The sequence below is a fragment of the Eptatretus burgeri genome, chromosome 2, assembly GCF_056783735.1.
Source record: "Eptatretus burgeri isolate ZD-2024b chromosome 2, Ebu_testis_v1, whole genome shotgun sequence".
In the NCBI taxonomy this organism is placed as follows: Eukaryota; Metazoa; Chordata; class Myxini; order Myxiniformes; family Myxinidae; genus Eptatretus; species Eptatretus burgeri.
Window position 1 is genome coordinate 67,038,549 of NC_140962.1, and position 18,506 is coordinate 67,057,054.

General features: G+C 43.5%; 1 long non-coding RNA gene across 1 annotated transcript in view; it reads left to right on the top strand.

Moving 5' to 3' along the window:
- Positions 1–10,903: 10,903 nt before the first annotated feature.
- Positions 10,904–18,506, top strand: part of LOC147032215 (uncharacterized) — a 182,685-nt gene continuing 175,082 nt past the window's right edge. The window contains exon 1 of the long non-coding RNA XR_015055084.1: positions 10,904–10,984. This is a non-coding gene — a long non-coding RNA (uncharacterized LOC147032215). The remainder of the gene's footprint in view (positions 10,985–18,506) is intronic.

Here is an 18,506-nt window from a genome sequence, read left to right on the forward strand (position 1 = left end):
GAGAATAGGATAAAAATGATGCACAGCACGATATCTCAAAAAGTTGTGGACGGATTCGAACGAAACGTGATGGACAGGTTGGGTGTTTAACAAGGAAGAACTGCTTCAATTTTGGTGAAGATCCAAATCCGGATCCAAATACGAGAATTATTTAATTTCTAAAGTGATTCTTCACCATTGAGAGATAGGGCCAAAACGATATGGTACTGTATTGCATGATGTTTCAAAAATGTATTGTGCCTGATATATTCTCATGGATCAGGCAATGTGTGGTGGAGTTATGCGCTCTACCTTGTACCCTTCTAGTTGTAAATGTGTCTGCAATCACTTCCTTTTTTAAATTTTTTTTTATGACAACCGAATAATGGGTGCCTGAAGAAACATAGTGGAAGAAACTGTCCTCGTTTCATCTATGACTTATGGTAGCTTTTTGGCAGTAGGCCCTTTTTAATGGTGAATGCTTAGGAATGGCCAATATTGTACTGTTTCTGGATTTTAAGAAGGAAATTTTGTGTAAAAGATGCGAAACCATTACTTTTATTAATGATTCCTGGGCAGCAGTAACATTTCCCTGCTGGCTGCACATGCCAAGAACGGTGCAAGTCATCAGTGATAAAGGGCAAGCATTTCTCGACTGCCTTTGGTCTACCTCCAGAATCTTAAAATGATTCCAGTTGTTTCCTACATTATTTCTGCAATTAACTCATGAATTATGTTTGAGAAACTTGCTACGCACCTTGTTTATGAAGGACCAATGCATTATGATGCAATTGGTTCATGACATAAAATGTAATAATGAAATGATCAGATGAAAAATCAGTTTTTTTAGTTATTTAAAAAAAAAAATCGAGAGTAAGAATCCATTGAAATCTCTAATTTTATTTATTACTACCAGACGTACTCACCCCGCACCTTGTGCGGAAGGAGTTTAGCGTTTAGAAAAAGAGAGCCAGGTAGAACGTATAATTCCAATTAATTCATCACATATAATTTAGCAGGCAACAAAATAATAACTAGATGGTATTCGTGGAAAACATACCCTGTGCAGTCTTGAGAAGGACTTAGTGTGAGCCAACTCTTTTGAAAATCCTGTTCAAATTTCAAGTCAGTCGGCTGAAAACTGACAATTTTAGAAATTATGGCCTATGTTGACCGTTTGGCCAATATTGACCTCAAAAATAGTTGGTGATTGAATTTAGTGACCAGATATGCAAATTCTGTTCAAATTTCACGTCAGGTCAAGTCAGGTGTGGGAGCAGGCGCCGGAGCAGCACGTCGTTGCGTCCATTTTCCGCCGGTGCTCCAGGGACCTCCGTGGGACCATCCCCCAGGCAGATGCTTGGCCCATCCCCATCTCCTTGAGATTCCGATCAATCTGCTGCAACCACAAGGCATGTGATCGACCCATTGGCCTCCTTCACTCAGGAGGCTCCTTCACTGAGAGAATCTTGTGAGCAGGATGAGCGGCACGAAACGAGCCACATGTCCATACAGGCACAGCTAATGCTCACGGATTATGCAGGTAACAAATTTCATTTGCGTCTCTCTCAACAACCACTCAATGGACAAAAAGTCTGACCACCAATAGCCAAGGATTCTCCGATGAGACCTGATACCAATGGAATTAAGTCTCCATCTCGGATCCCTGGTCAGAGTCTAAATCTCACAATTTCAAGTTTGAGTCAATCGGATGAAAATTGAGGATTTCAGAAATTTGGCCTGGTTGACCTTTTGGCCTATGTTGACCTGAAATAAATTGGTGTTTGAATTCAGTGAGCTGATGTGAAAATGCGATTCAAATTTCAAGTCAATTGGATGAAAATTGACAATTTTAGAATTTTGGCCGATGTTGACCTTTGGCCTATATTGACCTGACCTCAAAAGAGTGACCACTAAATCACATGGTCATGCAACATGTGATAAAGTTTCAATTTCCTCCACTGAACGGTTTTTTATTTCCCTCCATCCACTCCACCCCTTCCCCTCCATCCACTCCACCTTTCCCCTCTCTTCTCCTGCCCCACCCCTCCCCTCTCTCCTCCCACCCCATTCCTCTCCCCTCTCTTCTCCCACCTCTTCCCACCCTACCTCCCTCCCTCCAGACTCGCACTCCACCACCGTCCCTCTGGAACCCCTTCTCTACCCTCCCAAACCCCCTCATTCCACCCCTTCTTCTGTCTCCTCTGCCCACCCACTCCCTCCAAACTCCCATCCTATCCCTTCTCCTTCCACCCCAACCTTCCCCTCTCTCCCTCCTCCCACCCACCCCTTCCTCGTCTCACCACAACCCCTTTCTCCGGACTCCGATGTCTTCCCCACAACAGGTGGTGGCACATTTGTTTTCAGTTATAATTTGTAAGAAAATGACTGTTTAAAACCCCCAAGTAAGGTGTATCATGGTAAAAAATGCGATCCTATAAAGTTTTGTCATGATTAACCTTGGGAGCTCAGAGTGGCTTCCCAAGTGGCTTCAGTAAGCACTCAAGCAACTATTCCAATGAAAGGGTTGATAAGGAACGACTGGCTTGGCAGGCGATTAGCGAGGTATGCACCGAAGATCAAGCATTTGATGATGAGCGCTTTATCACAATTATTTTCATTGCACTCAATGAAGTTACACTTTAGACACATTTATTCATGTTTTATACACTCAATTGAATGCTCTTGCAGTAGAAAATTTTTGATACAATGCTTTGGCAATGTGTAGATATGGAGAAGGAGGGATCCTGCTTGCTTTCAGGAAATGTGTAAATATGCTTTGTTATAAGAATCGGTAATTTCGTAAAATTTTCGGAATTCACTGCAGATTTCGACAGTTATTTAGTCCACCATCTCCGATCCACCAGTCTGAAGACAGATTTTGATTACAATATACTTTAATCAGTCCCTGAGAGGTCATTGTGGAAAATGACTCTATTTTGAGTTGACCAAAACAAAATGGTAGATTAAGACCCCTGTGAGGTGAATGCAGAATGACCAAGGGAAGCCTGGTGTTGGCTCAGTGGTTAGGGTGGCGGCTTGGGATCCTAGGGTCCTGAGTTCAAGCCCCATCGCCGCTGAATTAATACACCAGGGGCTTGACTCAGCCCATCATCCGTCCGAGGTCGGCGAAATGAGTACCAGTTCCAGTGTGTGTACTGGTGGAGGGGCACTGCATCAGCGACACAGTCGCGCCTCAAGAAATGATAGCTACCCCGACAGCTAAGCTGCGATACGACCACCAATGACCAAGGGTAAGCCTGTTTTTTGGCTTTAATTTCAAAAGCTCGTTAATTATCTTCAAAAGGGGTGTTTACAGGACCGGATTTACTTGCTTGTGGGCCCGAGGCCAAACCTTATCAGTGCTCTCCCCCCCCCCCCAAATTATATATATATATATATATATATATATATATATATATATATATATATATATATATATATATATATATATATATATATATATATATCGTAATATTGTAATGTTAAAAAAAAAGAATTACAACATAATGTAACACATCAATAATTTTTTTTTATCAAATCAGTTCCATATCAAGTACATCAAAGTAAATCAAGTTCCAGATCATGTATATCTTACACATTGGAATAATGGAAAAATACAATTAAACTGAAGCATAATAAATTACAATGAAATACAATGCATACAATGCACAATGAAAAGCATACAATGAAACCGATCAGAGAACCCACAAGTCCCCGGTGGGCCCCCAGTTACTGGTGGGCCCGAGGCCAATGGCCTATGTTGCCTATTGGAAAATCCGGCCCTGTGGTTTACCTAAATACCCAGTTTTCATTCATGCACTCCATTGGAGTTCCCTTAACATGTAAAGTTTCAGGCCGCGAGGTTTATGGTTTTGGAGTTATGGAGGATGGACACACACACACACACACACACACACACACACACACACACACACACACACACACACACACACACACACACACACACACACACACACACACACACACACACACACACACGCACACACTTCTCCCTTTACCAATAGATGCAAAAATCAATGCAATTTCTCTTGTGGTGCCTGCACCAAACAAACAATGTATTGATAACAGCCCTCACAGCTCCCACTCCACCAACCCCCCCCCCCCCATTGTTATTAACTCGTGCGGGCCCGTAGGTGCGGGTCCGTAGGTGAGTACCAGTATGTGCAGCTCTCTCTCGCTCCCTCTCTCTGGCCCCCGCCACTCTCATCCCCTCTCTCTCACCCCTCTCTCTCTCGCCCCTCTCTCTCACCCCTTCTCTCTCACCCCTTCTCTCTCACCCCCTCTCTCTCGCCCCCTCTCTCGCCCCCTCTCTCTTGCCCCCTCTCTCTCCCTCCTCTCTTGCCCCCTCTCTCCCTCCTAGTCTCCCCCTTCCTCTCTCCCCCTCCTCTCTCGCCCCCACTCTCATCCCCCCTCTCCCGTCCCCCTCTCTCGCAGATATTGGTCGACAGATAAATGGCCGTAACATTTAATTGGAACCGCTCGTCCAATTAATATCAAACCTCAAAAAGGCACATCCGTGAGTCCCCAGCAATATTCCTGGCAAGTTTCAATCAGATCGGACCGTCAATCGTGCAATAATAAAAAATAATAAATAAATAAACATTAATTGTGACGTCATTTGTGATGTCATAGCACCGTGTCTTGTCATTGGTCGACAGATAAATGGCCGTAACTTGGGAACCGCTCGTCCGATTGACATCAAACCTCGAAAAGGCACATCCGAGGGTCCCCGGCAATATTCCAGGCAAATTTCAATCCGATCGGACCGGCGGTCGTCGAGAAACTGCAGTCGCAGACAGACATACACACACACACACACACACACACACACACACACACACACACACACACACACACATTGCTGGAATTATAGATAGACTAGTACGTGCCCGTAAAAAAAAAAAAAAAAATTATAAATCAATATTCAAACCGCGAGCAACAAACAACAACCACACAAGCCGTTTCTTCTCTCTCGCGTGCCCGTACGTGCGTGGCCCGGAAGTTCGCATATTATTCGCATTTACGATTATTCGCAATTTAGTTTTAATACCCAATTATTCAATTAGCGCCAATGTATTTTACCTTTTCGCAATGTCGTGGCAAGGAAAAACAAAAAGAGAAGAGAAGAGAGAGAAAAAAATTTACTTCCTTGTTCGGAGCATACCAGCACTCTGATGTTACCGAAATTTATACACCGTCTAATAAGAAAACGATCATAACTTGGGGCATTATGTTTATCTATAAATGTGCATGAGAAATCAAGAAATTATTAGAATACACGGTCATCATTATCCAGAAGCCCGTACGTTGTAACCCGTAATGGGGAACATGGCTGAGCTTCCCTTCCCCATCGGCCACGCCCACGCAACAACGTGTCTTGTCATTGGTTTGGTAAATAAATGGCCATAACTTGGGAAGCACTTGTCCGATTAATATCAAACCTTGAAAAGGCACATCCTCAGGTCCCCAGCAATATACCTGGCAAGTTTCAATTAGATCGGACCAGTGGTTGTCGAGAAACAGCGGTCACACACACACACACACACACACACACACACACACACACACACACACACACACACACACACACACACACACACACACACACACACACACACACACACACACACACACACACACACTGCTGGAATTATAGATAGATTGTAAAATCATCATTTTGAAAGTTGATTTTAAACTTACCCTGTGCATGCTCACAAGCCCCAGATATGACCTGCCGTTCGGTATTCAGAAGCATTGAAACCAATAGCTCGGTGTCCCCCCCCCCCCCCAACTCTTCCGTTGTGCAGAGGAACGCCCCACCTTTCTCTCAGGTACTTTTTCCAAGTATTTTCGGCTTCTTTTCAAGAAACTATGTGAGCCATATTAGCTAACATTCCTGATCACACATGTACCGTACGAGTTCACAAGCCCTGAAGATCGCTATTTCGAAGGAGTTTCTGCACATGTCTGCTTAGCATGTTGAGGCTATTAAAGAAGTAGTGGGTATAACTTCTTCTTCTACTTCTTCTTCTTTTTCTGTGGCCACAATTTGGTGTTGGCCTGAGGAAGTTTGGCCCAAGTCTTTCATGAATCAGCTGGCGAGGCCTGACGTTCCACAAAGGTTCGCACAGTAATTTGGCCATGGTGTCAGCGATAGTTCACCTACTTTTCACGAAGGACACCATGGGATCTGTAACATTCACCAACTAACACCGGCATAGATGGTGCCAAGTTTAACGTCCATCCGAGGGACGGCACACACATTGATGAATCACCCCGCCTTGTGGAACACCGGGATGACAGTTTATTGCTGGGTCGGGATTTGAACCCAGGCTCGCAGCTTCGAGGCGAGTGTGCGTATCTCTCGGCCATCCTGCCAACTGATGTAGTTATATACTTTGATACTGAATCAATGAAATAACCTGACATTCATCTGTTTGTGGCCTAATGACGAGTTCAGAAGTCGTGCCATTTGGACATATCTTGAAAGATGGAATCAGTCGGGTCGGTTTCATTTCGAGCGTCTCCATTTTCAAAGAAAAATAGTTTCACCTTTTTACACGAAATATATATTTGTTCTTATGATCTTAAGGAATAAAAATTTTGGCTGAACATGAATTGAAACAAGTAAACAACTTCGGACTAAACATGACAATGACAGCCATTGGGGATGGACTGAAAGGTCACCGAGAATATTCTATGGTGCGGCTACAAGAGAAAAGAAATACCCAGTTGAGGGAGGTGTAAGGTAATGTGGAATAAAGGGAAGGAAACTGAAGTTGGGGGTTGGCCATGATTGGGAGGGTGAGGGGATGGTGGGCAGGGAGGGGGAGGGAGAGGGCTTACAAAGGAAAGGAAATCCACAGAAGGAAGGAGTGGAAGTGAGTGAATAAATTCCTCACCATTTTGAATGATACACGATGTAAGGAGCCATCACTGCTGCTTGAAAAGTTGAAATCCAAATTACAAAATTATCGAGGCAAGACCCCTCCCCTTCCAAAAGTACAATGTTTACCGATGGCAACCAGCAGGATGAGAAACAGAAGGAAAGTTTACTTTTCATTTCAAAACACCGACCACAAGAAAGTTAGTGCATTGATAGCGAAACAATTTGAGAAGGCAAAAATTACTTACAAATCCATTCCGAGGAAAGAAATTGTGGTTGAATATGGAAAAAAAAATAAAAAAGGGCTCGGCACTGGAAACTTTGAATGACTTTTTCAAACGGTGTTTTGACTGAGATTAACTCGGTCATCTGACAATTCGTGCAAACGGAATACCAGGTGGAATACCAGGTGCGTCCGTGGAATTGCTTGTTTTGCGGGATTCCTGAACTCGGTGCTCATTTCGTTCATCCTCCACGACACACACTGATTATAGTTTTCCTGCTTAACTTACACATAGTAGAAAGCCTTAAGATATAATTTTGTTGAGATTGCCAGTGAAATTGTTTTTGAGCCAGCTCGTGATACCCCCCTCCCCCCCCCGCCCCACCTACCAATTACACATGCATGACTCAAAATGACTCTTTGTGACTCCACCATTTTTGACGTTGATTAATAACAGACTTTATAATGTCTCTTCGGTGCCTAACATGTGATTTGGCAGAGATCAGAGGTTCAAATTTGATACACCGTAGGCATACCTCCTGTTGATTCGCTGATGGGTTTTATCAAAAGACCACAGTTGTAGTTGACAAACATTTTGCACATCTTTCTGTGAGTGTCAATGAGGACGTAAAACGCAGTAAAAACATTTTGAAAAAGTCTCTTTTATAACACGTAATAATTGTTGTTGTTGTTGATTGTGTGCTCTTTCGATGTACTTTTATATCTTTTTCGATTTCTTTGAGAAGTATTATTATAGTTCCTTTTGTGTGCTCCTTTTAAAGGTTTCCTGCTGTCCTAGAATAATAAATGTCACCGTTAAAACTTCGAACCACGACATGAAATCTCAAAGTCCCGCTTCTTCTCTTCTTCAATGTCAGAAACACGCGCTTTTAAAAGAGCCAAGTAAGTGTGATTAAACGAACTAATTTTTGTTCCAAGTATATATGGATTATTACCTTTCCAGCAAAGTAAATTGATTATTAACTTTCCAACGGAACCATTTGTTTTATTGTATGACAGCAGAAACTCTTAAGAATAATAAACTGTTAGACGGAGAAACTGGGCTCCTTTTATATATTGTTACGGATTCGGGGTTCGAGGCTCACCACGAGGGGAAGCACTCAAATTTCTCCTGACCTCCCGGTCCTGAGGCCACTGAGCACGGATAACTCCGCATGCCCCGGCAGGATGCGAATCAATCATGAGTGTCGATTGGTACCGCCAATCCTGGCGGTTTCACTACTTCGCGTGGTTAGCTTACCTGTGGACGGCTGCACCAAGGGGGGTCTCATGCCCTCAATGCGTACTCGAGTCAACTCACCGTATCAGGTGCAGCCGAGCAGAGCTGCCGAGTATGCACTGGCTAACAAGAGCAAATCAGTGGGCTAACACTACATGTGGACCATGCTAGACCAATGGAGGAAAAGACACAATGAACTGGGTACATTTATAACGAGCACTTTTATTTTTAAAGCGAGGGCGAGGAAAGGCTTGTGGAACAAGAAGCAACGATTTTATACACAGCAACATGTACAGCAGGGGAAAGCAAGGATTTGTGGGGTGCAGCAAAATAAATGCAAGTATTGACAAAACAACGACACAGGGCAAAGCTGTGCCGATCTACTACTTATGCAGGCTTATCTTATCAGGCTTACTCAACAGGCGTCATTATAGTCATTCCCAAAGAAAGGTTAGAGAGCAAAGAAAGAGAGAAAAGAATGAGGTGGTTGCGACCTCTGTTACCTTGCGTGGTCGACGGACCAATGCTTCCCAGTGGCTGAGGCAGGAGATGCGGGTAGGAAAACAGAGGGTGTCTTTGGTGCGTGGTGGGAGAAAGGTGAAAATGAGGGGGCGTGGTGATTGGTGATGAAATGCAGAGAGGAACTTGTAAAGATGTGGGTAAGGGGGTCTTGGAAACAAAGAAAAGAATGTGTGAGAGGATAGACTACCATGAGCATAAAGAGTTCTGCACATGTAAATACTAATAGATTAATACTGCTTGTTCAGTGTTCCATTGGCTCTCTTCCGTTCCATTCTGTTTATTCCGCTCGCTCCATTGCGCTCCACGACCCTAAAAATATGAAGAGCAGCCAGAAGACCAAGCCCTCTTTTATAATCTCTCAGCAGGGGGAGTACTTGAGATTGGAACAGGCAGAGAACGATGGTTGTTCTCCAGCACCCTCATAGTTGTATGGACCATTACTCCAGTGAGAGCTCCACCCATGCAAGGCCTTGGTGGCGGAAATTCCCTCACAGAGATCTGAGGTTGGCATGGCGCCAGATATTTGGTGGTGCTCTCTGACCATGAACATGTGCCGAACACCCAATGAAGACCCTAATTGAGCAGAAATGCTAGGGCTATCCATACTGCATTGAACTGAGCCGAGTGCACACTCATGCCCTGAGCTGAACACCAAAACGTCCAGACCCAAGCATCAATAATGGTACGGGTGCTCCCCCATCTCCTGCTAGTCCAGAGAGAGGTGGTGAACGTTGGTGGTGATGGTAGTTGAGCGATGGCAGCAGTGGTGTCACGGTGAGCAAAGTGTGTTTTTGGTGTGGTGATTTGTGGTGATTGTTCGTTGCGGCATCAATGGTGAGTGAAGGTGAGCTTGAGTTGGGGTTCGATGGTGTGATGATTTCTATAAAGGCATTGTGGTGCTCATATGAAGGTGATAGCATTGTGGTTCAGGTCTGATGAAAGTTTGCGGTGAGCGTCGGTTGGGTAATGGTGTGCGATTTGAAGGAGAAACGGTGTGCGTATGCGAATGAGCTGCTTGCGTGCAGGCACGAGTGATTGAGAGGCTCATGTGTGCAGCAAAGTTAAATAAATAAATCGATGAAGAATGGGAATATAGACATACCTAAAGCCCCTGCAATGCATTCTGCCCCATGAATGCACCAGACACATGGAAAGGGCTATCTAAAGTGAATACGAATTAAATAATTGTCTCTGGACTGATATGTATTGTGTGCTGTTGCCTCGGGGGAGCGCCAGCTTAGCAGAACAAAAACAACATGTAGACTAAAAGAACGGCACTGGGAAGAAGTGCATATCTCCATCAGGGTGAACAGTTTATGTTTTGTATCCCACTGATAGGCCGGATCTGCATTTGGACCTGAACCAAAGTCAAATTGGCTTGTTCTTGACACCTAACCAACTCATCCACCAAGTTTTGTCATAACCCGTCAACAACTTTTTGAAATATCATGATATATATATATATATATATATATATATATATATATATATATATATATATACATATACATATATATATATATATATATATATATATATATATATATATATATATATATATATATATATACACAGTCATGCGCCACTTAACGACGGGGTTACGTTCTGAGAAACGCGTCGTTAAGCGACGTCGTCGTTGTGCGAACATCATTATTTTTTTTCGTTTTGGTTTTCGAACTTCGAACTTACACAAACCGAGACACCTAGGCTAGATGGTGTAGCCTATTGCTCCTCGGATACAAACCTGTACAGCATGTTATTGTACTGAATACTGTCGGCAATTGTAACACACATCCAAGAGAGACGGAAGACACGTTAGATTTAGCTTTGTGCTGTTCATGACGGCCATGGGTGTTATTAGCAGCAGCTTACAATCTCCTCTCGCATCGATTACAGAAAGATGAATAATTAGCGTTTGGATTTTATAAATACGTAATCAATGCATCGATGTTATAATTTACAAATGAAGAAACGAGCTCCTGTCAATTGTGATATATATTTTCGGAACAGTGTGATTGTTTTAACAACATGAAAAGCTTCACCAAAAAGAAGTTTGTGTTTTAATTTCGACTGTAACAACGATTTTTTCGCGGAATTCTTCAATTCAAAGGTAATTTACTTGCTGGAAGGTAAACGTGCAAACATTGGTTCAGTTTGAAAGCCGATTTCCTTGAATCCCGATTTAGCACGACCCTGATTTTTTCGCGATGACATTTTATGGACCTCAACGATCGCATTATAACAGGGCCACATTGTCGTTGTTTATTATCATAATGAGGTATTATGTACTGTACAGCGTACATGATTGTATGTGCTATTTTTATACTACTGGCAGCGCTACGTCGGCGACATCACTCGGCGATAGGAAATTTTCAGCCACATTTTTTTTTTTTTTTCAGACCTGGCAGATCCGTCGTATATGCGATCCGTCGTTGCCCGGAACGTCGTTAAGCGGCGCATGACTGTATGTGTGTATATATATATATATATATATATATATATATATATATATATATATATATATATATATATATATATATATATATATATATATGTAGTTACAGCCACGGGTACGAGTGTATTATGAGGGGGTTTAATCCCCGTTTGTCCTCTGAAGAGCCAGACCTGGGGCCACTGCTCACAATTAACTTCGTGATACGGTGGGTTGCTTTAGAACCACGAACGCCAATCAGTTAACCACGAGTTGCAGTGTCCACCATCTAATTTTTTCCCGTTTAATTAGAGGGGATGTGGCTTCCTGAACGGGGAGCGTGCCCTCGGCAAAGCACCAATCTTATCTTGATTAGATCTTAATTCGGGCAGCCGAACGTTTAACCGCTGGTGCGTGCCGACTATTACAGGTCAATTCGTTTGGTAATTACCTCTCAGCCGATCTTGGTTCAGACAATCCTGGATCAATGGAAGGAAAGGACAAGCACGGACAGGTTGGAACGTCAACAAAGAATTTATTCATAAGGAAAAAATAAATCAAAATAATTTTTTATTTCCGTGTGGTAAAAATTGGGAAGTTCAAATCAATCAAAGTAATCGCAAGAAAATAAAGAATTAATGAGGCAATGAGAGAAAAAGAGACAAAGAGCAGATGTTTATCACAATGCCTGACTTATCAATTAAACATGAGACAAGGGTACCCAGCAGATCATTCGGGGGGGGGGGGGGGGAGAGAAATCCAGTCTCTCTCACCAAATAGAAGTCGTCGGACGTCAAATAAAATGTCCTGAAATGTTTGAGCGTGCCTTATCCATTGTCAGCACTCAGCCTTGCTGTGCACCCACTCGCAAACAGGCTTGAACGCCAGTCTATGTCACCCCCAAGAATCAGGTACGCCAAGAGCAGGTCTCAAGCAGAACTAGCATTACCGGTCCGGGCGTCACCCACCATCAGGAGCCACCAGGAGCCACAACCGACGGACAGCTGTTAGGAGCTGTGAGAAGCTGAGGCACTGTGAGAAACTCTAAGGCTGCAAGCCCGTCACCAAGTGTCACCAGCTCAGCAACCTTCTGACTGGAATCGATGAAGCAACCGTCTGACTGGAACTGACTGAAACAGCCGTGTGACTTGAACTGACGAAACGACCATCTGACTGGAACTGAATGAAGCAACCGTCTAACTGGAACTGACTGAAACAGCCATCTGACTGGAACTGACGAAACAATCGTATGACTTGAACTGACGAAACGACCGTATGACTGGAACTAAATGAAGCAGCCATCTGACTGGAACTGACGAAACAATCGTATGACTTGAACTGACGAAACGACCGTATGACTGGAACTAAATGAAGCAGCCATCTGACTGGAACTAAATGAAGCAGCCATCTGACTGTAACTGAATGAAGCAGCCATCTGACTGGTACTGACTGAAATACTCTCAAAGCTGTCACAACCGCAACCAACTATCGCCAACTGACTGGAAAATAAGTCCTCTCGTCCTCTTTATAGGTGGCCCGTCTGGGTGGAGCCTCAAGCAGACTCCAGCCAAATACACCCCGCCCATTTGCGCATTGTTGCACGTGACAACCAAACCGTCCCGAAATATTTCCTGGCCTATGATGCCATGTTTGTGGTGCTGAACGAATGGCAGAAAGCAGCCATTTGTCAGAATTACCGAGCAAAAACTTGAAGCACTCATAAAACGTCAATAACAATTAGCACCTCAATGTTCAGCCCGAAACAAAAAAGAGCCAGTTAGCGTCCCTTGAGCTGCTGAACGGGATCTCAACGTCAATGGAAAGAGGTGGGTGTCGAGCCTCCGTTGGACTAACAGCTATGTCACATGCATGAATGTGTCTATCGTAAAGAGAAAAAGGAGCTTTCCATAAGAAAGGGAATCTATTCTTTACCCTTCTCTATGCATCAAAGTTAGAATCCCACCAGACATGGGGATGGGTCTATCCTGGACATGCATTTATGGAAGTAACTGTCTAAGGACCTAGATGTTTGTATCCATTCATCAGATTGGATTCTGAAATCCATAGCAATATATATATATATATATATATATATATATATATATATATATATATATATATATATATATATATTTATATATTGTTGCGGGCCAGAGGTCCGGTGGCGAGAACAACCGCGAGGTGGGGAAAGTTACGTCAATTCCCACCAGACTCTCCGGAATTGTAGGCCGTCGCTCACGGATAATTCTGTGAGACGGTGGGTCGCTTAACCGACCGTGGACGCCAATACCTCCACCGGGTAGCGTAGGGTCTTTTTGTCTAGAACCAATCTACCTAATTAACCACGCAGTGTCATCTACCGGGGAACCATGCCCTCTGTACGTCTTGCCCGAACCGCATCACTCTACCAACTACCAACTATCTTTCCGGTTCAGATGCAGCCGAGCGGACCCGCCAAGAACGTACCGGCAAGGATGAACAGATTATCGAGTATAAAAACCGGGCTAAACTCAAATCCGAATCATGCAGGACCAATGAAGGAAAATACGAAAACGAACTGGGAACATTTCTAATCATGGTTTATGTACAATTAACTTACAAAAGGACTCAGAGCAGACTTATTGAGGGATATACAGGCAAGATTTAAAATGATAAAACACTTAAACAGTTCTACTTAAAGACGGCGCCACACATTCAGACGTGCACTCAGATGAAAATAAATCCAGGTGTATTGCAAAGGACCCCTGCAGCCAAAGAGGGAGGTGAGCTGAGGTCGCAGTTATTTTGGAGTACCTGCACATTGGAGGGAAGGGATACTCCATGGTGCGGCACCAGTCAGTGGTCATGCAGCTCGGCCCACAGCCACAAGCGTGGAGACCGTGTCCGCGAAGGAGCCCGGGTGGAGCAGAGCAGAGTCCGAGACGGGGATCAGGGCCGCCGACAGGACCCACGAGAGACCCGGTAAAGATCGGGCGCCCTCGAACCAGCACAACAGATGGGCCACTGAGGCGAGACGTGGGCAGACCCTCCGCGTCACGACACTCCTTCTTTCTTTGGGAACCCGCGACTCGAACCGTCTCACTCCAACCACTGTCTCACTCCAACGCTGTTTCTCTCCAACCTCAGACTTCAGCTAACACGGCCGACCCACACAGAATTCTCTCTCTACACTCTCACGATGGTGCTGTAATTTATCTCCCAGCCAAGGGACTCTACTGAACTGAAGTCTGCTCCAACTAACGAACCCTCCGACTCACCACACCAACACGACGACGAATGACCCCCAAAGAACTCCTCGCTGAGGACGGTGTCGTAATTTAGGGATCTCCCTCAGTGGGGAGAACCCTTGGTGAAACTGACATCACTGTCTGCCCTGATTGGACAGGGCCTCCATGGGTCTGCCCCTTCTGAGCAGGATTTTGGCCATACAGGGAGCCTGCCCCCTCAATGCGTGACTGCACTCACCAAAAAGGTACCTCACAAAGATTTCGCCTTGGAAAGCGAGAAAAAGGTACTGTGGTTCAAATAAGAGGAGAAATAAAGATTTATTACCCTAAATAAAAAAACGCAACGCACCCCTTCGAAAATTCCCATGACACACAAGGAGGGGTTCTGTCTACACATATACTTAACGCCATAAATAACTTTAGGTCAGCTGTATGTTTGAAGGTATACGGTTCCGAGAACCGTAACAATATCTATCTATATATATATATATATATATATATATATATATATATATATATATATATATATATATATATATATATATATATAATTAAAAAAAACTTGCAGTGTTTGGGAAAGAAATTTCTGAGGATATCATGAAGACTCAAAAGCTCAATGGGCTGTGCTGCATTAGTGGTGAGTTCCCTGGGTTGAGTCAGAATTTTTTCACACTTGCCCCATGCAGGAATTTATTCATGTTTATTAAGTTTTTATACATATAATATATATCGTTCTTGGTCTTAATTTCAATTGTGTTGTAAAGGTTGTTGTTATTAATTGTAAAGAATCACTGAAAAAAATTCTCGGATCCAGATCTTCCCCAACATCTAATTCCGTTCTCGTCACACACCCACCCTGTCCACCAAATCCATACATAAGTTTTTGAGATATCCTGCTCACAGCCAAACAGACCTTCGGTGGGAGAGGTAATTATGAGCGCCGTAATAAATATTCTCGGAATGCGACACAAATAGTGCGAAAAAAATACCAACTTTAAAAAATATTGTCCATATATAAGTATGGCCGATGCATGAGAGTGTCCGATATGCACATGGAAGCTCTGATAACTGGAGTCTGGATTTCTTGGTAACACCAATAGGGCACTCTCACTCTCTATCACACCATGTTGCTCATTGTGAAGACAGGTTCAGCACCGCCAAAGGGCTGAACATTGCTTTCCCAGCGATAGACAGAGCAGGATTTACATGCACTACCTCGTGTCATCTGGGTTCGATTTCTGCCCCAACTTCAAACTGTTGGATTAGTGTTTCACAGGCAGGGTGTTGCTTCACGAAGTGTGCCACTTGGTGTCCCATCTACTAGTGGATGCTGGTGGATGTTAAATATCCCATCGTGTCTTTCACGAAAGAGTGGATGAGTCATCACCGACACACTGACCAAATGACAGATTCTTGCCGAAATCACCTTCAGTCTGACGTCAGGCCTGGCCAACCAGTTAATGAAAGACTTGGACAAAAACCTTTCCTCGCTGACCCCACAAGAAGGTGTGAATAATTGGGGTCCTTCAAGAAATATTAGTACCATTAATCACTATTATGCTTTGGACTGTAGGGAGGGGTTTGCCCATGCCTTCACATTATATTAGCCTTCATTTCTGTACTACTATGTATATATATATATATATATATATATATATATATATATATATATATATATATATATATATATCTATATATTTTTAAATATGGAATGTGCCAATCGTTTAAATTTAACTTGGAGAACGAACTATTCATTTTGACGATGTAAATTATACTCTGATTCATTTTCTTTCCCCAGTAAACATCATTAGGTTTACTTTTTGGGTAAAACAAGGCTCAAGGCATATACACTGAATATTGCAAACTCATATACAAACACACATGTACTGCAGATGTACACAGGGACAGGTGTACATGCATTAACACACACACACACACACACACACACACACACACACACACACACACACACACACACACACACACACACACACACACACACACACACACACACATACACACACACACAGTTCAAAATGTTATCGGCACGAGATTCTCACTCAAGTCCAAGAAATGCCAACATTGTCTATTTTCCAAAAAGTATCTATACTAATAAAAGGCAGTGTGTGTCAGTGTGTCTCTTCCATAACTCTCAAACCATGAAACATTGCAGCCTGAAACTTTGCATGCAAACAAAGAAAACTTCAAGGAAGTGCAAGAGTGAAAATTGGGTGTTTGGGTTAATTAAAACACCCCTTTTGAAGATAATTAACAGCCTTTGTTAAGGTGTATCCTGGGTAACCTTGTTGGAGTCTGAAGCCACCATGTATTTTTGGCCTGCTCAACCATGCCCTGACTTGGAACAGGCCGCAACTATTTCTTAACGATAGTTTTTTTTTTTTAACCTTTCCTCACTCATATTCTCCAATGCCTGTTCATCATAGCTACGAATCACTGGGTACATTGCAATGCTTATCAACGCCCGGAGACGGCAGCGTCTGTAGCTTTATTTCATTTTCTTACATACGATAACCTTGAGAGTCTCTTAAACCAAGCAGAATTACAAAATTTATGTTCCAGAATCTAACTTACAAGCAGTTCCGACTCCTAAAAATAAGTGTTTATTTGTCCAGTTTGGACATATTTGACATTTTTTGCATCTCCGGAGTCTGGGAGGTGTATGTTTAATATGACGGTTCGGTGATTGTTAATAGCATGCCCAGTGAGCCGTTTCTTATCAACCGTTTCGTTGGAGTGCTTATGCCACTTGGCAAGTGCTCTACAACATCCACACTGTCATTGAATACTGCATGTCGATTGAATTGAACAAAGTTCAGGGGCATTCACATGCATTGTTGGCCACGTGTTGTTCTGCAGTGAAAGAGCCGGTGGCTAGCTCGCTGAAAATGTGAAATTTCATTTTCCACTACGTTTCCCCTTTTTGTTCTTCGATTATAGGACCCGTCACTTTGGCATAGACAAATATAAATATAAATTAAATGTTTCGCTTTTAATAGTTTCTTCAAATGTTTCGTGCATTTCATGGTGAAGCCACTTGGTGCGCATTCTTCAAGTTTCAACTGCGATACCGTAGGTCTATCCACAGGTAGGAAGGCAGAATAAATTATATGATCACAATGAAAAAAAAATCGTTTAAGTGATGAAGTAAGGAATCACCACATCATGGCAGGAAAGACGAGAGGTACTCATGCTCACTCTGTGTAGCCTGGATTCAAATCCCGACCCAGCTATAAACGGTCATCCCGGTGTTTCACAGGGGGGGGGGGTGATTCATCAATGTGTGTGTCATCTCTCGGATGGATGATGAAATGGGCATCATATCTGCTGGAATCCCTCACCCTTTCTCACCCCTCTCCCTCTCAACCCTTCCCCCTATCTCCCACCCCTCTCCCTCTTTTTGACCCCTCTCTCTCTCTCTCTCTGCAACCCCTCCCCTCACCCCTCCTTTCCTCTTCCCTCCTCTCTCTTCACACCTATGCCTCCCTCTCCCAACCCTCCCCCAGTCCCCCACCCTTCCTCCTCTGTTGAGGGGACTGCAGCATGTACGAATCAAATTCGGAGCAAGCCAACTCGTGGGATGCAAAGGTCTCTGCATTTGATTGGTATCTACATATGTGGGTTTCAAAATGTGGAATGGAGTCCTCCATGGACGGGCTCAAAGTATGCACCTTAATTTAGGTAAGGGGTCACGATTCATGGACCAAGCTGTGAAGTTTTCTGTTTTTTTTTTTTTTTTTTTTTTTTTTTGTATACCTTGGTCGAGGCTCGTATGAGAGCTAACACACAACTCACAGCAAGGAGGAATGAGACAAGAGGGGCGGGAGTGGAAGGGACAAAACAGTGGGGAACAGACACATTAGGTGAACTGTGGAAGGGAGAGGGATGGGGATGGGACGGGGAACATGGCGAAGAGAAGATGGACATTTCAGGGACTTTCAGGAAGGAAAGCAGGA